The 23,564-nt window shown below is 39.7% G+C and overlaps 1 protein-coding gene and 2 long non-coding RNA genes across 7 annotated transcripts in view; 1 reads left to right on the top strand and 2 right to left on the bottom strand.

Moving 5' to 3' along the window:
* The window catches only part of LOC135578600 (uncharacterized), a 35,152-nt gene extending 33,829 nt beyond the window's left edge, over positions 1-1,323 (bottom strand). Inside the window, exon 1 of the long non-coding RNA XR_010470533.1 lies at positions 1,041-1,323. This is a non-coding gene — a long non-coding RNA (uncharacterized LOC135578600). The remainder of the gene's footprint in view (positions 1-1,040) is intronic.
* Positions 1,324-1,387: 64 nt separating this feature from the next.
* On the bottom strand, positions 1,388-23,504 carry LOC110365724 (uncharacterized). 3 transcript variants are annotated; one of them, XR_010470532.1, is made up of 4 exons: positions 23,370-23,504; positions 22,147-22,249; positions 21,381-21,616; positions 1,388-1,801 (listed from the first exon to the last, which is right to left on the bottom strand). It is a non-coding gene; the product is annotated as an uncharacterized LOC110365724 (long non-coding RNA). The 3 variants fall into 3 exon arrangements; XR_010470531.1 differs by lacking the exon at positions 1,388-1,801 and adding an exon at positions 18,303-19,491; XR_002425453.2 differs by lacking the exon at positions 1,388-1,801 and having other exon boundaries at positions 18,303-21,616.
* CHST9 (carbohydrate sulfotransferase 9) overlaps positions 23,349-23,564 on the top strand; it is a 96,083-nt gene continuing 95,867 nt past the window's right edge. For 2 of the 3 annotated variants that reach the window (XM_065053384.1, XM_065053393.1), the window contains exon 1: positions 23,349-23,512. The gene's annotated coding sequence lies outside the window, so the exon portion shown is untranslated. The remainder of the gene's footprint in view (positions 23,513-23,564) is intronic. The other variant, XM_065053389.1, reaches the window with a different exon arrangement.

The following is a 23,564-nucleotide window of genomic DNA, read 5'->3' as shown; positions in this document are numbered from 1 at the left end:
GTGCAGGACCCAGCACTTGGTCTTGTTGAACTTCATCCCATTGGAATCAGCCCGTTTTTCCAGTCTATCCAGATCCCTCTGCAGAGCCCTCCTGCCTTCCAGCAGGTCAGAGATGGCACCCGTGGCACAGGGTATGGGCTCCTGCTACATGCACTGCAAGATGCGTATCAGCTGGTGGCAGATGACAGTGGAATTATGGCATGGGGATGTCAGTGACACATGCTGCATTTAACTGAAAGCTGTAAGAAACGTGTTCCTCTCCTGTTCCCTAGGGAACCTGGACAGTCACTGCTATGGATGATGGAAAAGCAAAAATGAAGCCAAGAGGCCCAGTTATTTGTGATGAGGGAGACCAGGGCTACTCCTGCTCCTTGTCACTCAGAGAGGGGTACAGGAAACAGAAGCCATGTCTTGGATTCAGGAGATGAGCAACTCAAGGTACAACTTCTCAAAGTTTCCTGGAATTAAGTGCATAGCGGCAACTGCCACGTCAGCACTAGTGTAAAACTGGAATATTTATGCCTTTTTTTATTCTTCTGACAGGCAGCCAAAACCTGAAGAATAAAAAGTAAAATGTTTAAAACTGTAATACCTTTTTAAAGATGATACCCTATCAAACTCAAACCCAGAATTTTTCAGGTGCCAGAGCTCATTTCCTCCACCATGTGGAGTGTCACTTTGTCACGAAGGTCTGATCAAAGTCATAGGATTCAAACATCTTTTTGAGTTATGGTTATGTCTGGAGGCCTAAAGTGAGATTGGACCCTAGATGTACTGCATGCTGTAAATAAACATTGTGACTGATAGTTCATCCACTATGAACTGAATAAGCAAGGTGGAGATAAACTATTATTATCCCCACACAGGCTTGAAGAGCTGAGATACAGGTAATGACTAAATGACTTGCCTCAAGTCACATCAGAGCTAGAAATTGAACTTCAATGTCCTGAATCTCCTTTCTGCCTTTTAAATATCCTGCTTTTATCTACTTGGTCCCACAGTCATGATCCAAACTGACACATGGGGCCTGACAGATGTACCTTACTGAGGATGGACATTGTGTCGCTGTTCCCAGGAGGAAAGGTGGAAGGGGGCCTCTGGAATGGAGTTTTGACATGTCGAGTGCTCAGAAAAGAGCCCAGGTAGAAAGCTTCCCAGGAGCTGTGAGCTGAAGAAAAGAGGGAAAGTTTATACTCAGTTGGGGGGATGAAAGGAAACTCAGTTGATAAATACAAACTTAAAACATATTTGGAAGCTGTGTATGCAAGCTGAACTTTCCCTGGGGCTAATTGCTGTAATGGCATGTTAAATAAATCCTTGCTAAACTTGGCTGTACCACAGGAACGCTGTTTAAATAATGAAGTGCTCATGGACAAATTCTCAAAAGTACTAGGCAGAAACAAGCTTTTATTTAACTTGAATTGTAATGTATGATTGTTTTTTTCCATCTAGTTATTGTGACTACGACAATTCAAGTAACTTTTTTCCTGTTAATCTTGAGGCTGCCTTCTCCTTTTTCTGTCCTGGGTAACCATGAATATAACATGTTTCTCTTCTTTGCTTTTTTGCTTTATTCCACAACAGACACAGGAATGTTCTTTGTCCTTTATTGTGCAGCTTGTAACTTCTGAGCCTTTTCTTTTCCATTATGCATGTGCTTGAGACAAGGCAAAGCTGCTGGGAAATGGTAGATGTTTATGAAAGAATAGTCTCCATGGCCAAGCCTCTTGTAGAATGGTACTTCAGCTGATGAGTTAGAACAGCCTGTGCCTCAACTAAATATGAATGATGGCAGTCCATTCTGAGGAAAAGACAGAAGAAAAAACAGAGGAGTAAATGATATTTCTAAAATCTAAACCACCTAAATCTGAAAAGCTTCTCTCAGTCTGTGCATATAGAAATAGCTAGATACAGTCATAGATGTCCTGGTATGCTTATCATAATGGACAAATGACTCTGAAAAGAAGTCCAAGGGTTCAAATGATTGATTGCACTTTGAAAAAATATTTCAGAATATTATCTAGGTTTTTAGACAGTTTCTTCATCCAGGGAGGCTGGAAACATGCCAGTGTCATCTTTCTTCTATGGTACTTGGGACACTTCTGCTTCTTGCCTTATTAACTGGGATGAATTACCTCATAGATGACTAAGAGACTGCTAATAAAATTCAGAAAAATTTGTAAAGATTTCCCTTTTCAAGGAAATGCAAGGCATGATCAACCTAATGAAAAGCCCCTAAATGTCAGTTGCAAAACCACTCCAGTAAAAGAAGGTACTTTATACCTTATTCATGCCTATTCCTTATCTCTTCTGTGGTCATTTACGCTGGTGTAAAGCAGTAGAATCACTATTTCAAACAGGTAACATGAATGGTCTTTGCAATAGGTAAGAAGGAGATCCTCTTCAGAAATCCAACCTCATGACCAAACATCATGTAATCAACTAAAACCTTGCAGACCCCTTTTAGTGTTCAGAGATGTCTTTTCTCAGGTAAATATAATGTAAAGGGAGGAATGTACATGTCCACTGTGTGAAAAGGTGCTTTATATATTTGGTGGGTTTTTTTCAGGAAGCGTATACAACATTTTATTATATTCTTTGGATAAAATATTTCCTTCAAGTGTTTTTAGATGAGAGCAGAAATATTATTCTTCTAAGCCTTAGAATAATGTGTTTACATATTAGGGAATTTATTCTGTAGAAATCAATATCTTTTCATTTCATCTGGGGAAGAATAATATTAGACACTTGTTGGTTCTCAGCATTCTGTTCGCAAAGGGAAACAAAGAATTTTACAGCTGCTTCCAAGAGAGAATATTATTAGATCTTAATACTTAACTGCATTTCCTCACAAACATTGATTTGTTGTTGTTATTGTTGTGACTGCATCCAGGTGGTCATATAGTTGGAAAGAAATATGCAATTAAATTGATATAAAAAAAAAATTGTACTTCATATTTTTGTGTCTGCCTTGGTCTCAGACTCAAAAGCAGGTCATTTGATTTTTCTCCAGAAATGGAAAACTCAATTTCCTTTTATGAACTCCTTGACTGTTAACAACCACCAAGAGTGATAGAGAGGCTACTTCCAACTGAGAGGCTTGCTGGGAAGGCGGGGGGCTCTCCTAGTTCTTTGGCAGCTGCTCACAGCATGGGAGACATCCCTTTTTAGACTCCTAGGCACGTCCCAGGAAATTGCCATGATCACCAGGTGTTGTTTGGGCTAGGCAGGGGGCGAGTAGGGAGCCCAAGGCCAAGGAGCTGGAGAAAGGTGCTGTCCCACTCTAAATGTCCTCCTCAAGGTCCTTCCCACTGCAGCCCAGGAGTCCAGGCATTCTTCTCTTATTTAGAGGTTCAGATTCCTTGGCAAAATGAGCCACAACAAGGAGTTGAGCCCCCAGTGGGGGCTGTAGCCAGTGGATAATTAGTTATATATGTACTCTGACCAGAAATTCTTTCCGCACTGAAACTGTATTTAGAGTATCTTTGAGAGCTTTCTTTCACAGAATGATATTTCTGTCTGAAAAATGCCCTCCTCTAAATGTGCCCAGCCACCTCCATTGTGTATTTGCTAAAGACAAGAAAATATATGAATTTTGTTTTATTATTATTGTTTTTTTTCTTTCTGTTGACCTTTGTTCTGTGTCTGTTCTGATGTCAGAATTACAAAGACCATGTGATGTAAATATTAAAGTATCTTACCTAGAACACATCAAAAGAGCCAGATTTTCAGAATGTTTGGTCTATGGTTTCCCAGCATCAACCTTATTTAGAAGTTTTGCGGGCCATTTGAGCTTTTAGGCAACTAATCGCTGCATATATTTTTGCACCTGTTGCAGCAAGGGCATTAATTTTAATTTTCTCTAAATATCCCTGTGTCTTTTTATTGCACAGTAGTAGGAATGTGGCATTCTTATTTCTGAAAGATTTGTTCTTAGTCATTGAAACTGACCACAGTCAGCAGAAGCCTTGTTCAAGAAACAATCATTTAAACCAAGCCTTAGCTCTGTGGTCTCTGAATGACAAGAGTCTGCTCAGGTGTATGGCTGTTGCACCTTGCTAGTGCAGGGGATTTCCACTGACACTGAAGGATGGTGGGAGCAGATTATCTTTTGCAGAATGAAACTCCATGCAAACTCATTTATTTTGTTCTTACTGTGGGATCATGCCTCTGCCTATAGACCGTGCTCTGTAATGCCATGGCTGGACACTTCATGAAGTCATAGGATCATAGAATCATAGGATAGTTTGGCTTGGAAGGGACCTTCAAAGGTTGTCTAGTCCACCCCCCTCTGCAATGAGCAGGGACATCTTCAACTAGATCAGGTTGTTCAGAGCCCTGTCCAGCCTGGCCTTCAATGTTTCCAGGGATGGAGCATCTACCACCTCTCTAGGCAACCTGTGCCAGTGTTCCACCACCCTCATTATAAAAAATTTCTTCCTCTTGTCTTGCCTGAATCTCCCTCCTTTAGTTTGAAACTATTACCCCTTATGCTATCGCCACAGGTTCTGCTAAAAAGCCTTAATAGTTCATGAGCAGGGATGGGTTACACTGAACAGCTGTGTTGGTACTACACTCAACCATCCACCCTGGCAATGGTAAAGGGAAAGTTCAGATGCTCATGAGACAGCTGCTGAATGGCTGCAGTTTGCCACCTGGCCCACTAACGAAAATGGGCTCTATTAACATGGGCAGGTCACATGTGCTATCAATGACTGTTTAGGCAGTTGGGCAAGAAGGTCTATCGCCCTGGCTCATGGGTCTGGGCACGCAGCAACCATGCTTGCAGCTACCTGGAACACTTCATGCTTCCTGGCAGGGCTTCAGCTTGCAGAGTTAACTTGACTCAAGAGAAAACTATGCCAGATCCTGGCCTTTGAAGATTGCGGTAAACTGCTTTTTCACGGAAAAAAAAGTTGCCAACTGGGATTTTTCATGAGTTGACTGCTTTTCAAAGATCTCTGTGAAAGGGGCTTGGTTAATGGCATTGCTGGGGGAAATCAATTATAATTTTCAAATATTTTAGACTTAAATAAACATTTAATTAAAATAAGACCGGCTTTTTCAGCCTGTCTTCTCCTGTTTGTAGAGTTGGAGTATACTGGGAAATTCCTGAAACTACACATTTTTCAACAGCATCAGCAAACTTTTCAAAGTAACCTCCAGTACTTCCTTTCTTTTCTTTCCCCCTCCCAACTCCTTTTTTTAGACACTTTAACCTATTTTTTTATTCTTTTGATTTTCTGCTTTCCCCCATTTCATGCAATTTCCTTCTAACCTTACCCTCCTTGCCCATTACTCCCTAGTCCCATTTCTGTGCTTTTTTTCCCACTCTCTCTTTCCCAGCCCAACTGAACCTCACCACAAACCAGGTTACCTCCACAATAGCCTCTGTCTAATGGTGGAAAGAATAGGCTGAAACATCAGCTTTCAGCAGCTGGTAGTCAGGAGGGCACATGTGACATGGTTTTTCATGCCCTCCCCTGATGTGCATCATTCTTTACATGTCTATCTGCCTGTGGTGGCACCAAAACCCCTAGTGCCTGAGCAGCTCCAAACTGCTGTCAGGCAGCCCAGGAAGATCTGTGAGATGGGGAGAGGGGATAGAGGGCCAGAGCCAGGCCTGTGGGAGGGGGGCACCACCTGACTGACATGCAGCATACAAAAAAATCTGTTTCCGCTAAGGTATCATGCTGTTGGCACTATCAGCATTATAACCACAGCAGGGCATGCGACACTAGATGCTGAGCATAAGTCTTTGCAGTTATTAAAACCTATAAATGTCTTCAATAAAAGCAAAGGGAAAATACAGGCCACACAAAGTTTTTGTTTAAAAAATATCCAACTGATACTAACTTGTCCCAGGTTTAAAGTTCCCCCATCCTCCACTCTAATTTGATTTCAAATTGTTCTGCTTTTTCATTTCTTTTTTTTTGTTCTTCCTCAAGGACTTCCCATGCTTAAGTGTGCTTGCTTGGTAGGACATGATTAAGGAGCACAATACTGCATTGAGATAAAGTAAATGTAAACTATTATCATCCCTATTTTGCAGAGGGACAAAGAAGGTATTGTGCAGTGGCTGGTGGCACTGGCTGATATTAGACACGCATTAATGCAATAAATTGTGACTATTTTTACGTATCTTCAACAATACAAAAAAATGCAGTTTAGCAAACACGGGCAGAAAATACACATGCTTACCAACTACAAACAAATAAAAAAGCATAGTATTACCCATGCCTGTAACTTTATTAGAGTTATGTCATTATTTCTGAAATAAAAAATAGTAGCTGAAATAACCCAGTAAAAGCTTCCATTTCTATTGAAAAAGATGTGTCCATATTCTTATATACAACTCCCACACAGGTTTCTGCTCAGACTTGTCTTTCTTTTGCTCCATATTAAGCATAAAACATTATTTTTCTTTGCTGTTTTAAGGTATGCAAAACGTGCAACTTAATCCTGTAAACGTTGCCTGTCAACATTAACTGCTAGGCTTTTCTGACCTTTAAATGTTTGATCTCATAAATCTATTTTACCATTAATCTCAGCATTCTCTTTCCTTTTACTGTAATTAAAGTTTTGGAGACATTTTACTTAACATCTGCAGGTATGCTGTGAAGAACGATCACTTTTTGCTTGTCAATTCTTTCTCAAAAGCAGATCTTTTTCAATTTCATAATCTAGAAAAGTTACTATAGGAAGATTCAGCAAACCGAGCATACAGTGACAGTCTAAATTAATCTGGATCAGGTGAGGGTGTGTTTTCAGAGTCACACCGTGATAGCCAGCCTGCTTACAAATTCTGGTTCAGCTGTAAACACTTTTCAGGCTAGAAAATGAAGAAAATGTTTAGAACCTACTAAAGATAAATAATTTCTAGACATTAAGAAAAAATACAAAACCACATTCAAAGTAACAGGTATCTCTGCTGGTTAAAGTTCTTGAACAGAACTGGAAAGATAAGCCCAGGTGGAGATCACACTCAGTGTCATGTGTATCATGGATTTGGTAATGGTGTTCTGAATTTGGGAAAACAAATAGTTGTTTGATTGAAAGTTTAGTTAAAAGCACCTTCCTCTTAATTTTCATACAAAGATTCTGTAAAAAAAACCCAATTTGATTATAACCTTTTAGCAGATATGTTTATCTATAATTAAAAAAAAAAAAAAAACACAGAAATCAAAATACAAAAATAACACAATACTTTTCATTAATCTTCTCCACACCATTAGACAACTACCAGTTTCTACATAATTCCTGTCCCTCTGATTAAATTCTGCCATCTATTAAAATACAAAATATAATGTAATTTAAAACCTCATAAAGAACAAGACATGGAGCATAACTCCTCTTTTTCAGTTTTAAAAGTAAATTGATCTATAATCAATGTGGGAATTTTAGTCAGATTCACAGCTTTTCAACTGAATGAAAGCAATAATTTCAATTTTCTGTGCTTTCTAGACACCATTAAAATACAGATTCAGTGTTCTATAAAGGGAATAAAATTATTTATTATACCTATTAATATACATTATCTTGAATTGCACATCTGTTATTACATGTTACAGATAATGTTGCAGATGAATCACTAAATACTTAGGTCAATCACTAAATGCTCAATATATTGTATTACTTTTTCACCTATGGAAAATAATCTATTTCATGACATTTACCAAACTACAGAAATTTGACTACACTAAGCATGTCTGAAAGGGTCTGTCCTGTTGGATCAAATCACTAAATTAATGATGCAATCATGTAAAACCTCTCCTTCTAGTTAAAATTATCATTGTATGTTAATAGACATCTTATATGTCATGTCCATCATTTAGAGGGTATAATTTCCATATAGGTCATAAAAAAAAAGTGCAAATATTTCTTCTGTATTTAGTAATACATGTCACATCATCTACTTCTCGCTACTAGGAATTCATGTATGTGAGTAAAGAATAGCAGCCTTACAGTATTTCTAAAACTCTAAATGTTTTCATCAATGTAAGGAATTAATAGCCAGTGTGATTTGCTATATCTTAAAATATGAATAAAGAAGCTGAACTCTATCTGAGGAATTAGACCTTGTGAGCTGTGTGTTTCTCTGAATTTTGTATCTTGCACTTTTGCCATAAAAGTTCAGATAATATTACACCCACCTCTGTGGATGTGTTTTGTTTAGCTCTTAAGTGTCTGCCTTCATATTTCACTTACAGCACTCCTGAAAAATACTGCCTTCAGCAATCTGAGCGCTGCAGACTCCTTGCGCAGCCACAGCAGAGGGGTGGCTCTGACAGCAGCGATGGGAGTTTCCTTTGACCACCCCACAGCTGAATCTCAGTCCTCATCGGCCAGGAGATACCCACCCCACCCCCCACACAGTGTTTTTGATGGGTCTTGCAAAGTCATAAATGACACTATTATTTGTGAGATGGGGTTTTAGATGGTGAACACTGTGTTAAGAACTACAAGACTATCTTTATCTATTAATGACTCCACTGGTTGCCAAACTGCACTAAATTTGTGCTGAATTCTGACTGCTGGCAGCAAAGCATCACAGCCAATGCTCATGTAACTCTAGGATTTTGTCCTTAAACTAAAAGGTGATGCTGGCTAAGTTTTGTCTTAAGCATGTGCAGTAGTGGCAGATGTTCTTGGCAATTGTTAAATGAGCTCCAGATGGTAGCTTAGAAGTTTGACCTTAAACATTTTCTAACCTTCAGCTGTAATTTTTAAATGAAGAGATGTGTAGATGCATGGCTTGTTCAGTTTTTCTCCTGGATTCACACTGAAGATAAGATGATGAGGTTCATCAAGAAGATGGATGATTATATTATCTTGTCTTGAATTTATCGCAAGTGAAGTTTGAAGGAATCATCTGTTCACCATTATCTATAAAAAGATTTTAAGGGGAAAGAAATAGCCCAGTAATTTTGTTCTTTTTAGTCCTCATAGAAACTAAAGAAAAACAATTTTCTGTTTGAATCTTTTATTCATTGTCTGATAAAATTTCATCTATTTATGCAGATTGTTTTCTATTAGGCTGCTCAAAGTAAACCCTAACTTGATGTGTTTATCCCAACAGAGAACAAACCACTCAGCTTTCAGGTTTAAAGGACTCCTTCAATCTATTTTCTCCTTCCAAAGATGATATACATATTTTTAGATCATTTACTACTCTTCAGAGTAATCACCAGATAGTTTATCAGAGACTGTAAGAAAGTTCATCTCCACAGGAAGCTTTATAATTTAGAAAATAACATCTGAAATCATCAAACTCTCCTGTCTACTGGAATTGTTCCCTATGTGCAGAGTTGGAGGAGGAGAACTCATTCATTTCCTCATTAGAAACAAAAAATAACCTGTCTTTGCAGTAAAATTTCTGTATGTCACTTCCAGAAAGGATATGTGTAGTAAATCGGTGATTTTGAATGCACGATAGGCATGTGCTGTGAAATCATTGCCTGCTTTTAAAGTAATTGGTTTTCTTCATTTCTTTTTTGCTCAAACACACCCACAGTTCTACCATTTAGACTGAAAATTGTATTCTGAAATCACACTCCTTCCAGCAGACAGCAGCTAGAAGTCCGTCTCATTCAGGCAGGAAGTGCAAAGCAGGAGCCTGGTCCCTTCGGGGCAAGGGCAGAGCAATGGGCACACACTGCTCTGCACACCCCGCTTCCCTCCCACAGAAATGGTGGTGGTGGGAGCGGATGGGGTTGTGCCCTTGTCTCACCCCAACATGGGCTTAAAACACAGGGGAGATGCATCCATGAACAGGACTCCAGGGTACTTCTGTGTCTGGTAGTTTAGGTATAGTCGTAATAATAATAATAATTTTAAATATATATATATATAATCTGGATCTGTAGATATCTTACTGCTTCAACCACAGTTAGCACCAGAACTGCTGCACCCAAAAAAATCAACTTTGGAACGAAGAAGATCAAGGTCTGCAAGCAGGGGTTGGGTCTTCAGTTGAAAAACATGTCTAGGTCCTTTTTAATGACAGCTTCTCTGGAAATATTGACTTGGAAATATTTAAAGGCTGCCATTGATCATATCTTTGATCTATAGATAATTCAAGAAAATAAGATCTTATATCTTATTAAAGCTGATGAATATAATCAACATCTTTCAGCCTGACTGAATATTGAATGCTCCTTTATATAGCAATAAGTCAAAAGAGTAGGGAAATAAAAGCATGAAGCCAAAAAAGATTCCCTGAAGTTAATTGTAAGTCTGGCTGATTTGATTGATTTATGCAAATGCCTGTGCCTGGATGTGCATTAGGCAGGCAGGGGGACCCATCATCAAGGGACTGACCCTGGGAGCAGGCAGAGAGTCTGGGGACAGCCCCAGGCAGCTGAACCAGGCACCTTGCTGCCCATCGCCCATGGTCTGTGGCTTCGGGGGGTACAGGTAGACCTGTGATGCCCAAGTGGCACCTGGATATCTAATCCGTGTCTCTTCATCACAGACACACATGCATGGGCTGCAGCCAAGTATCTCCAAAGTGCATAGATCATAACACTGTAAGTAAACTTTTTGCTGTTAACCTTTGTTATGCTTCATGCATTGCCTGCTTGTTGGTGGAGGACTTTGTCCCATACATGAAATACATAACCAGCACCAGTATGACTTGCCTATCCTTTAACTATGTTATTCATATTTTGGAGAGGGCAGAAGGAAGATTTTCCTGACTTTGGTGCTTTATAAGGAAAGTGATTGAATTTTTGTTTGAAAATACGAACTTGTGCACTGAATCTAATCACTTTTTGCTGGAGACGTACTCATCATTGGGTTTAAGCAAACAAAACCAATGGCTATTTTCTGCCTTTTCTCATCAGAGAGATCATGAGCCTGCTCCAGATGAGCACAGTATAAGTTTTGGACAACTTTGGCCTGTGCAGAAGGGAGGAAAAGCAGTTTCTTTCTTTTTCAGGTTGCTGTAGAATGGAAGTTTTTATATCGATAGTCATGACAAATTCATTAAGTGTAATTTGAAACCAGCTTAGTACAAAATTGTCCAGAAGTCTGTTAAAATCAATGTAACTATGGAGTGAGTAATTAGAATTCAATCAGCAGGGAAAGGTGCTGATTCTTAAGACAGAGAGATCAATATACACTTTGGCAGAAATCATAAATTGTAATGGCTACATTCAGAAGGGAACCTGTTTTATATTTTTAAGATTATCAATTAGTTACATCTTTCATTTACACTCCCTCTGTGGGTCTCTACCTAATGCACACAGAGCTCTGTCTAGCCACTTTCGTATTTTTTCCCTTATTCATGGAAATTTGACTCACAATAAGCAATTTTATTGTTCTGATAAGAAAAAATGCCAATTTAAAACAACGATGCAGATAGAGACAGAGACAGCTTTCTTCATGCAAGCAAAAATTTCACCCAGACAGATCACTTTCATACTTATGCTAATCTTTAAGGTAAATATAGAGATTTAGTCTGAAGATGTCATCTCACAAAAATTGTTCTGCTGGTATTTCAGGCATTTGGAGCCCAGTCTATAATAAAGTTGTGTAAGGTTCTATAATGGGCCTAGAGGTGTGGAAACAACAGCTAAAATTATTACTACCTCATGGTAGAAATGGGTGTGTTTTAAGAAAGACATTAGAACTTAAGTACAAAGTGTGAAATTTCCAAAGCTGTTAAAATGGCCTTCTGAGATTTCATGGAGAATGTATTGAGAAACAGAAGTTTACATCAAAGCTTCATAGTGAAGCTTTGACACCAACTTTGTCATCAGCTTCTGTGTCTTTTTTTTGGTTTTTTATAGAAATCCCACTTACAATAAAAGCACAGAAAAACAATGTGAAACTATATGCAAATGTATTGTGCTACCTGTCTTAAGCTAGCTCATCAAAGATGAGCGTTAGTAAATTTCAGAAACTTTCTAAGCAAGGTGCACCACTTTCAGTTGCTGAAGTTCAACTCTGAAACACGAGAGAAAAGCAAGCAAACAACTTTCTGAAATGAAATAGGCAGGGAAGAGATGAGAGAAGAGAGTGACACCAAGTATGTTGACCTATAAAAATGCTAAGTAATAGATTTTATGTTGGTGAACTGTAGGCAATCCGCAGTTCATCTGCACATGGTCTTGCTTATAAAACAAAAAATCCATCTCTCAATCCTGCAAGCTAAGCTTAGCAGCTACTCCATCTGTTGAGCTATAGTAGCAGGCACAGGCTGTGCTCTATTGCTGGGTGTTATTTGTATCCAGGGTACAGTGTAAGGTTGTGACTGCAAGCAGTGACCTCCTTTTCGAGTGCCTGCATGGGGATTTGTACCAGGCACCTCCAGATGTAGCTGGGCATTGCCACCCTTCATTTGTTTCTTGGAGACAGAGGAAAAAAGATCAGTGGGGTACAAATGGGTCCTGTGTTTCTGTCCTGAGCCTGTTAAGTCTTGCTTTCCTTTAGGCCAGAATACAAAGCCTCCTTTTGCAACTCATCAAACTCCTGTTCAGGTCATCTGCGTGACTGGAGGCTGGTCTCTGCAATCACAGGAAGTTATTGCTGATCCCGGGATGCCCTGGTTTGGCATTAAGAGTAAGCCAGTTTAATAATCCAGTGTAAATCTCAGTTTTCTGTGTGTCTTCAGCTCCATCCTGCAGAGAAGCTCTTAAACTCTTTATAAGTCTCTGCCATTTAATATTATGCTAGATAGGCTCAGCTTGCAAAAAGGAAAGTACATTGGTGGCAGACTTTCTTTTTTATTGCTGCTAAATATCAGGCTGACAAGACTGATAATCTTCCCTGATTACTTCCTTCGTGTTTTATTAGAACATGTTCCTGCATTCATTCAGATATTTAATTTCACTATTGATGGCTGCTTCCTAAAACATAAACAACTCTGTCTTGGTTTGAAAAAGGGTTTATATGATATCCAATAATTGCCTTAAGTGACAACAGCCACCACCACTATCTCAATGCATTCTCCAAGGTTACTGGGCTCAAGAGCATTTTCAACTACTAATTGTTTTTCTGCATGCTGCTTTGTTTTTCCCTTGGTCTGATAATTAATTTCTTCATTCCTTCCTCAGGTTTTCATGTTCACACACTAATTTTCTTCCTCAAGCTCCTGAAATGTTTTTGTGTACCTTAACCTTCAGATAGAGCTTCCATCCTCCTGAGCATACACCCGTTTCTTACACGGGGCCCTGCTGAATGAGGTAACTCTAGAGCTGCCCCATCAGCTTCAGAAGAGTCCCTGCAGATTTACACAGGTATGGCTAAATGTGGGGTTAGCTATTTACAGATAAAATACCTTTTCCCTTGCAGTTCCTCCAAGCACATAGCATTTGATTGGGGCTTGCTAATGTGTAGTAGGAAACATGAGACTTTTTGCACCAGTTTCCTGGCTGGCCACTGTCTCCTAGGAGAGAACCCAAGGAGGTGCACTTTCCCTGCTTGGGCAAGGGACTGACAACAGCTAAAAGGAATTTCTAAATAATTATAGCATCACTTGGGCTTACACTACCTCTGATAAACAGTTCTGGAAGAGACAGATGAAGATCTAGATGTGCTTGAAGGGGAAGCAGCAAGGAATCGTGGTGGCTGTCAGACTCTCTGTGGAAATAGTGACTCAGCTTCTATGAATATGAAGGAGATCTGGGGTGAGAAGAGTGAGCCACAGCCACCATTACCTTCAGGCCTCTCAACCCCAAGTTTTTGGTGGCATTGACATGAGAGTTACTCATGCTTATGCAGGAGAGCATGGACATGCCAGAACAAAATGTGTTGCCTGTGCCCAACTAGGAGCTGTTAGATGGCAACAGGATCTCTATCTGCCAGCACTGTAAACTACTACTTCTGCCATGACATGCATTCCCCATAGGCTTTGCCATAGCTGTGTATAAATATTTGCAAATATTTATTCTGATTTACAAGTTCATTGTATGCAGCAAAAATCAGAAATGCCAAATTTGTTGACCTGCTCTGATCAGTGATTAATATCATCTCAAATGAAAAAGTATGCATTCCTGGAATACAGGATATTTCATCATCTCAGTTAGAGGAAATTTTTGTGGTGTGAAGTATCAGTCTTTGTGGGCCTGTTGACTAGAAGAAAGCCATTCTGTCTGAATATTCAACCTGCCTGTGGACTCAAAGCTAATATACATCAAAAGATGGATGGGGAGCTCATTTTATCTATACACTGCATGATATTAAATTGCATGTAGTTGATATTGCAGTTTTTCCTGTCAAATTATCCTGTCTTTTGGTGGTGGTGGTGATAGAGGTAATGATGGTGGTTCTGGTTTTCTAACACTAGGATGGCAGAAAAAAAGACATTGCTGAAGCAGAAAGTGTGATCATAACAATGCAGAAATGAAAAAGGATGCTCGGGGGCATGTGTAATACCTGAAAGGTGTTGTATCTCATTTATTGAAAATGACCAGGTTTCATGCTACCATCATCTCCTTAAAGGATTGCATTCAGTCCTCTTTGATGGCTTAGAAGTCTCTTTCTCCATCTAATGTAATCTTTACAGGCAACTGCTAGAGAATGCAGCGTAACGAAGGCCGGTGTTGAATACAAGATACATTTATGTCATAAGGTGAATTTCATACATTTTATTTGAAATTGATCCATCAATTGCAAACCATGATCTGAAGTAGCTAAATGAGAGGCCCCATTTTGCTGGGAGGGTGGCAGAATGGAAATCATATCTATAGCCTTCAGCCCCAGAATAATATTGCAGCACAATGAATAACCTTGCTGAGGGCAAGGAGACCTAAGCAAATGCTGCTAACTCATTCACTTTGACCTTCTGTAGAGGATACCTTAACCTTATATTAAAAAACATAGTCTAAAAGCGTGCTTGCAGTCACTTGGAAAGAAAAGATGATCTGAAGAAAAACTGCTCCCTATCTAATTTGCTAAATATAATTTAATCCCTTTACTAAACCGTCTCTCCACTCCCCCTGACATATAAATTGGCAGTTGGTGATAGTAGGACCAGTGATTGAGTGGGAGCCTGAATTTTTCCATCTTGTTAGTCCTTGCTGGTGGTTTTGGGGCAACCCTCTGTAAAATCTGTTGTTTCACAGCTGGCAGCTATCACCTGGCTAGTTACTCCACCTGGAAGAAAGGATGTGGCAGTAATTTTCTGCAGGTCCTGGGGTGTGAGAAGAGGAATCACAGGTAAAGACTCTGGAGTGGCCCAGGCTGCAGACTGGAGAGGAGTTTCATGTTGTGGAGCTCTGGACTTCTAGGTTAATAAATCCAAACTGCAGTGAGAGACTGTATTTGGTTCTTTGTGGTATATGGACCTCTAGCAGCAGGGTGTCAATAGGGTTTTTTAATGAAGGTTTCCCTGTGAGCTACCTAACACATAGGACTTTTTTTTTTACAGCAGATGATCCTGAGAACCCTGATTATTTAAATTTATTTGCTTTTGAACACATAGCTTGGCAGTTGGTGTTATTACACTGACACAAGCAGCAACTGTGCATCTAACACCAATTTGATATCTATGAAAGACATTAAGGAAAATAAACAAAAATTCCTGCTACTTTAATTCACTGTTAGAATTTTCTATTGGTTTTGGAAGCTCAGTTCTTTCTAGATGACCTGCAAATTTGAAACAAAGGAACATACAGACATATTTATAAGTTAGAAGAGTATACATCATGTATGTGTGCAGTCTTAAACGTGTTTACCTTAATATATATGATCAATAAATAGAAACAGCTGTAGTTGGAAAATGTGGTCGATGACAACCCACAAATATTACACTAAGGATGCTAGGTGTGTACAGGACCCACATTTCTTGCAGTTTCTCCTTCTGTCTAACATTCAAACAAAAAACCTTAAACCTCTACTGACCAAGAATTCTGCAGTTTATAAACAACACAATAAATCGTTTTATCTGTGTCTTAGTTCTACAAGTACTGTCAAATATTTGCCATGATGACTGTAAAGCTTTCCTAAACAATATATTTTGTACCTAAGCATTTAGATTTAAAGGGGTAATTATGAAGTGGAACATTTATTTGTAAAGCAAACAAAAGAATAACAGGCTGCTTTGTTTATTCTTTAGCTGTTTTCCCATAGTAATTAAGATAATCCCAAAAATTACAAAACAACAAAAACATTCAAGTTTTTCCATTTCCAAAAGTTGATCGAATTCCCAAGCACACTTTAAAAAACAAACAAACAAACAAACAAACAACAACACACTTATAAATAAGTATAAACAATCATTAAATTTTTGAAGCCCAGATCAGTTGTGTACTAAGAAAGGTGCTTGAGACTATGCCACACTTCCAGTGGTTGTTAGCAAGTGCTTAATTGCACACATAAATATTTTCCTACATAAAGATGAACCCTACAATTATTTTATATTCTCTCATGGATGGGGTAATAGATCATATTCTACTCTCCAGATGTGGAAAAACAGTGTCTAGCATTGAAAGTACTGCACAAATGCATTTGCAGAAGTTCATAATCTGTCCCATGTTACTTATCACATATTCTTAAATTTCATTCCCTAGACTGAGAGACAGAAAACTATGATACCATCTGGAAAAGGTGAATTCAGCAGTCACAAATCTAAAGGAAGTCTTGGCCAGGAGAATGAGTCATTTAATGCACCCACCTTTGAGATGCATTGAGAAAACCTTTGAGAAAACCACCTTTGTTGAGTAGGTTACAATGAGACAGAAAGGTGGCTTACACTGGATTCATGAGTGAGATAAATTCATTGCAGAATTCAAACATAGGGTGAAGGATGATTGCTTCTTATTAAGGAAACAATCTGCTCTGGAGAGTGGTTTCCTTAGCAGGAAGCAATGATTTACCATGTAACAGGTTACCACAAAGAAGGTAGTGAGCTATTCTATCTCCTTTGGGAAAAGAACAAGAAGAAAAGGGCACGAAATGAAAGAAGAAAAATTAGATTGGTTATGAGGAAAAGATTCCTAAAATTAAAGAAAAACCTTCCTGGGAAACCTAATTACTAGAGAGAAAGTAAGCCAAATCCTGGAGAGCATCGTTTACATACAGCTGAGTTGAGCTGAACCAAGGGAGCTTAACAGGAAACCTGGTAGATCTGTTAAGATTTTATGATCCTGGGGCTCCATCATGGCATTCACTTGCACTTTCTTCTACAGCATTTTTCAGCAGCAGAGCCTTCAGGCAGTACAAATGGAGGTGGGTATGTCATAGGGGGAAAACCACCTCACCTGGAGAACTTTCTGCCATCATCCTGGTTCCAAGAACAGCTCCACGCCCAGTTCCCAGCCTGAGCTGAAACAGTTCTTCCAGATCTCCTCCTCTGAACAGTCCAGTGTTAGAGACATATTTAGTTTTCTCAGGCTATTCTTCCTTTATATGTAAAGCTATGCACTTTCCTGTTTGGAAAGCTTGATTACACTATTACAAAGACACTGAGTTTAATTGCCCATGTATGCTACTGACTCCCAAATCCATCTCATCTCCCCATCTTAACTAAGAGCTTTTACGATGTGAGGGTGTTCCCAGAGCCAGAAGCACACATAATTCCAAATAATGATCCAGGTAGGAGGAGAGATAAGAGAAAGAGGAGTGCAGCTTTATCCGCCTGCTAGTTCTCAAGTAAAACAGCACCACATGATGGTCAACTTCATCAAATACTGCCAACAGATCTAGCTACATTATTGTAGTAATTAGATCAAAAGAAGATGCCCACCAAGCAATCACCATTGTCTCAGTATAATACTTTTGTCTAAAAACCCAGTCGTGATAAAATTTTTTTATAAAAATAGGCAATAATGGGCCTCTATTGGTTATGTCCCCTCAAAACCTATCTTTTGTTTTATATGTATCCCAACTTCTAGCTAAGTGGACATGTGTGATGAGCAGTGAAATTGCTTCCAAATTTAGGCCAGCCAGCATGCATCCTACAACCAATATAGAGTATTTGACCATGTTTTCGACTGCCCCTGTAATAATACTCAGCAGAGGTGCAAAGTATTAGGATGATAGTAACATTTGGCCAGATGTGAATTATTACACAATGACCAAACACTTGGCACTAATGCCCATACTCTCTTTCTGTCTCTTTCCTACTATATAGTGCCTTGTTGTTAGTCTGCCTAGTTTCTAGTTCCTATTCTGCCTTCCATGCTTGTTTGCCACACAATGTCTCAATATTTTTTTTTTTTTACTGGCACATATGAATACCATAATGTCATAATTTGCTCAGTGTTTGAATCCAGTCTGTCGGAATTGGTTCAAAATATGTCCATTGGTCCTAATAAGCAAAGCAAAAATTCAATACATAATACAATGCTGACACTGGATAAGAGAAGTCTATACAGTTTTATTTAATTCAATCCTCTTTTATGTGTGCTTCAGGGCAGCTGCCAGACTGTCATGTCACTGTACTTCTGCTTTTTATTCCAGGAATTTTAGGATGGAAGAGGAACCACAACACTGGAATTACACATCTAATGGTATGGTGTCTTGTTTCAACAGATTGTGTGTCACTTTGGAGATACACTCAGTTTCATGTATCAGTTCATTTCTCTGTCAATTTATATAGACAGCTTGTCAACAGATGTTGAATCAGTGCAGAACTTTCTACTATCAAGAGTGCTGTTGGGAGTAAGAGAATTTTGTTTGTCTCACACTCAGGGAGTACAGACCAAAGCACAATATTCAGATTTTACTTCTCTGACATTTAGTGGTCATGTAAGAGATAGCAAAACTTCTCTAAAAGGGGTTTTGATGTTTTTTTTTTCCACCTGTGTAATGCCTAACAGCAGTCAGTCACAGCTGCAAAACACCGATTCCACAGTAAGGATGATCTGCTAATGTCCCTTCAGTCAAAACTGAAAGACAAGCATGAAGAACATATCCTTCAAGATCTTTATGAATGTCTTTAAAGCATTTAAATCAAACAGTTAAGAAATTCACTATTAATTTTGTGTGAACACTGTGACGCCGATAACTGAAACACCAAAGAAACTGTCTCCCAGCTAGGCACTCTAATATCAAGCATTATTTGGCAGAATCAAGAACCCCTTCTCTAGAACCAGGTGAACTGGAAATTACAATATTACAAAGCTTTTACAAACACTGTTCAAAAGGCCTGGAAAAACAGACCTATTTTGGAATTTACTAATGAAAGGGATGAAGTCTTTCACAGGAACTTCCTCCTTGCTTTACACACAGCATTGCAACAGAAACCTTTCTGATGCTAGTCGAGGACCTCGTCCATCTGTTTGTGGTCTGTGATTCTGTGTTAGGGTAGCAGTCTTCAATTCTCATTTTAGGAGTGAGATGAGCCATTTTTGTGAAAGTGTGACCTTCTAATGTTTCAATGGGCTATCCAGGAAGACAGCATAGGATATCTCACATAGATTAGGACCATAGGAAGCCTGTAGTCCAACCGCCAGCATGCATCTGGGTAAGCCATGGAGTCAGGCCAGGTTGCTCAGGGCTTTATCCAGTCTTATCTTGAAAACCTCCAAGCACAGAGCCTGAAAACTGGGTATACATCAAACTAAGATGTAAATGCATCATATAATAGTATAAGAACATACATAAAATCATAGTTTGGGTTGAAAGTGACCTTCAAAGGTTATCTAGTCTAACCTGCTGCAATGAGCAGGGACATCTTCAACTAGATCAGGTTGCTCAGAGCCCTGTCCAGCCTGGCCTTGAATGTCTCCAGGGATGGGGCATCTACCGCCTCATACACTGCCCACCCCATGCTAGGGCAGAGGGAATAAGAGAAAGGGAGTTAATCTTAACCTTCCCATTTACATCTGTGACTGGAAGCCCGTAGCAAACTTTTAAATACAGAATGAATTGACTATTTCAGAAAATCAATTTTCAGGATATCCTGAGGCATTCTCCAGCCCTACAGCACTTGACAGACTAGTAGCTGCCATTTGAAGAACATTTTAGAATTGGAGTAAGATAATGCACTAACCTTCAGAAAAAAAGATTGCAGCTGTTTTCTTTTGGCCATCTTTTGAGACCGGAGCCAGTTAGAATAAAATAACTTCACCATTAACTCACTGAAGTGCTTAAGTCAAGTGGGGTTTGTTTTTTAGAGACTTCTTAAAAATGAAACTTTGTAATAGCTGAAGAACAACAGACATTTTGAATTGCCTAATATTTTTTGAGTAAACACACAACTTGCCTAGAAAGGCTTTGATGATTACCCCAGCATGCCTGATACTGAGCAAATGAATTTTATAACAAATTGCTAGCAATATTTTAAAGAAACAATCAAATGTCCCATAGCAATTTTTAGTAGAGGCAAATTTTAGCCTTGTAACTGAGAAAAGGAGCATGTTGTATGTGGTATATTTCTAGCTAATTAACCAAAAATTAAAAAAGCTTGAGGAAATAAAATGAAACTTCTTGCTGAATGATTTATGCTCCGGAGCAAAAGACACCTTCATAATGATAAAATCCTCTTAATCACCAAAGGTTTGTCTAATCATATCTATATTGATATACAACACACAGCACTGAAACTATGCCAGTGAGGCCTGTCCCAAAATTCACTGCAGTAAATGATAACGGCACTCGGAATGAATTTACCTAATCTTAAAAAATCCTCTGAAGGTCTAATCCTCCCCCCTTGGAAAAGGATCAGGCCAAACAAGCACAGTTTTGTCACAGCTGCTTCTTGAGTCATGGTTGTCACATTAAATTTTTCTTTAAATATAAGAATCCCAACTTCTGACTCCTTTCAATGTGTACATGTGTAGATGGCTGAGCTAGCTTTGGTGCAAACTTTTAAAAACTGTCAAATGGAAAGCTGGGCAGCGTGGAAAGTTCAGCAAGAGAGAGGGGTTTCCTAATAGCTTACAGCAATGGTACACGTGGTTTCTGCGCCACCTCTCATGGGGCGATGGTCCCAGGCCCCCACGGGGGATTCACGGGGCTTACACAGTGTGCACTACCAGTCCACAGAGAAGCAGTTGTGAGTGTGGGTAACTGTGACCTACCCTCCACACCAAACTTTCCCCCATGGCTGTCACTGCGAAGCTGAGCCAAAAAACTACAGAGAAAATGTGCTTAAAGAGCGTAAATTGGTCTTTCTGCAGGGTAAATGTGTTTTTATTTCACCAAATTGACCTGTGATTCTTGGCAGGTTTCAGTTTCAATTCATGACCTTTCTTCTCTCACTGTCCTGACTACTGCTGTTACCATGAGGAGGCATTGCCACCAGCTTCTGCCTCACCGCTTGCAGAAGATGACTCTGGTACTTTAACCATTGAGCTGCTTGTCTACCAGAAGATAAAGGAAACATGCAGAAACCTGCCAAGAATAGGGTTTCTGATGCAGGTACTGGCACTGTACCAACCCTGCTGACACAGACAGGCTGCCGCCACCCTTTCGTAGTTCTGTTTTCTTACATGTCAGGCTTCAGAAGGTGATGATTATATTTACGTAGTTGATGAGCTTCCTAATCCAGTGTCTAATTTCACCTGCATGTTGAATTTTTAATCTTGTAATGATTCTTAAATCCATAGTTGGTTTGGAAGAACCTGCAGTGGAACAGGTATTATATAAGCCAAATGCACAGGGCTTTTTTATTAAGTTGTAAAATGAGACTTGGCTTTCTCCCAAAGTCATTAATTTCTTCCTTTAACTGAAAAAAAAGAAAAAAAAAAATCAAGACATCTGATCTTTTCAGTGTTATATATAACTTTAATCAGTTGATGGGTACAGCCTGGGTAGATCAATCTGAAGAAATATGTTTGCGACATGTAGTTATTGAGTGAAGTTAAATCTATAACACTCGGAAGGTTAATCTGTATAGCCTTATTAGAAGTTTCAGTGACCTCCGTTACAATCGCCTGAGTGTATTACCTCAGGAAACCAAAATTCAGTAGACATGTTGTTTTCCCCTAAAATCTCACTGGCCATCAGGGACTAATAGATCTGTAATTTAAATCTGAGGCTGCATTTTTTGTCAGGGCAAATGGTTATCATAGTACTGCACGCCTGCCAGGTTCTCTAAAGGGGGAAATGTTCTCAGCTCTTGTGAAACAGCAAACAACTGGTATGTTCAGCTGTTAAACCTATTTCCCTTCCTCCTCATTTTTTCCTTTTTTTTTTTTCTACTATGGAGCCAGACAAGCAATGGGTGGGAAGGACAGTCTTTCAGTCTTCACTCACCAGAACTTTAAAAGTGGATCCATGATTGTCCTTAAAAAATCTTTGCTCTCCTGTGTCTGCTCTGAGCTGCCAGCCTCTGTAATGAACTGTGACTGGGGAGATCCTTAAATGATATAAAACAGACCAAATTTATAGCACCACAGCAAGGCTATATGTACTCACACTACCCAAACTAAGCAGGAGCAGGATGGCTTAACTCTTGGATTGCAAATCCATAAGGAACACCCTTGCGCACAGGTCTAGGCTGTCCGTGGCTTCTTCAAATCCCGCAGCACTTTTCAATGAACATGTGTTGTCCCCAGCATCTAAGCTCTGGTCGAGATAATTACACTCTGTTAAATTAACCCCCCTGGAAATCAGAGCAGTACAGAGCTCTTTTACTGCTCGCTCTGAATCATCATCTTGAGCTGGATGGTCATGTTCAACTTGTCACCAAAGGTGGTGTTGTGCTTTGCTGGTTGGAGAAGTGATCCCTGTGCACTGGCTGTAACAGTGCATGAGATTATTTAAGACTTGGAAGGGCAAAAAGATGCTGTAAAAGCATGAAGTGTTACATTACCACTTTTTGCAAGAAAGGGCTTATGCCTTAAGTGAGTGATGGGGCAGTGACTCAGGGAGTGTTTCAAAACTAAGTGCTGGGGTAATGCCAAGGACACAGAACTGCAGCAAAATGCCCACAGGGCAGAGAGCTGGATAGAAGTGGTTTGAGCAGAGCTCTGGAAAGTTGAAACTCCTCTGTTCTTACTCCATCTTAGCAAGAACTATTTTTACAAGGACTTCCTTGAAGAAATGTAAGCAAAACAATGTGCCTGTTGAAGAGAGACAATATAATTTATCTACATGGCTGATCTACTGTCACAAGAATTTGATAACGTTTGCAAGGCATATATGAATTGTTAACAAGCACTAATTAAATGTTTTTCTCTATCATCTCGTTTCCAATAGACGAACACAGAATTTTTATACTACCTATTTTAGTAGCTAATTCCAGCTATGATTTGCCTCTACCTGGCAGCTTAGATACACTTATTTGCTAGCACAGATAGAGCCTACCTCTAGATATGTAGCAGCAAACAAAACCTGTTAGCAGAGCGCTTAATTTCAGGGGCGCTCAGAGGCAAGAGCAGAGCGCAGTTCTCCGTGTAATACACGGGCTCTGCAGATAAAGCGGCGGCGGAGCAGGCGAGCAAACATCGGATTTACCTGCCCCCGCATGGACCCACCTGCCTGGTGCCGGAGGGGGCGTGGCGGGGAAATCCCGTTCAGGAGAGGCTCCCCTCTCACAACGCGTCCGGTCCCAAAGTTTTGCGGGGAAAGTTTGTGTCTCGGCGCAGCTGCAGAAGCGGCTCCCGGGAGCGGCGGGCAGGTGAGGAGCTGCCGCGGGGGCGGGCGCGGCGGGGCGGGTGCGGCGAGGGCCC

The sequence above is a fragment of the Columba livia genome, chromosome 2, assembly GCF_036013475.1.
Source record: "Columba livia isolate bColLiv1 breed racing homer chromosome 2, bColLiv1.pat.W.v2, whole genome shotgun sequence".
Lineage (NCBI taxonomy): Eukaryota > Metazoa > Chordata > Aves > Columbiformes > Columbidae > Columba > Columba livia.
Note: the sequence above shows the minus strand (reverse complement) of the source record. Positions and strands in the feature narration are given on the sequence as shown.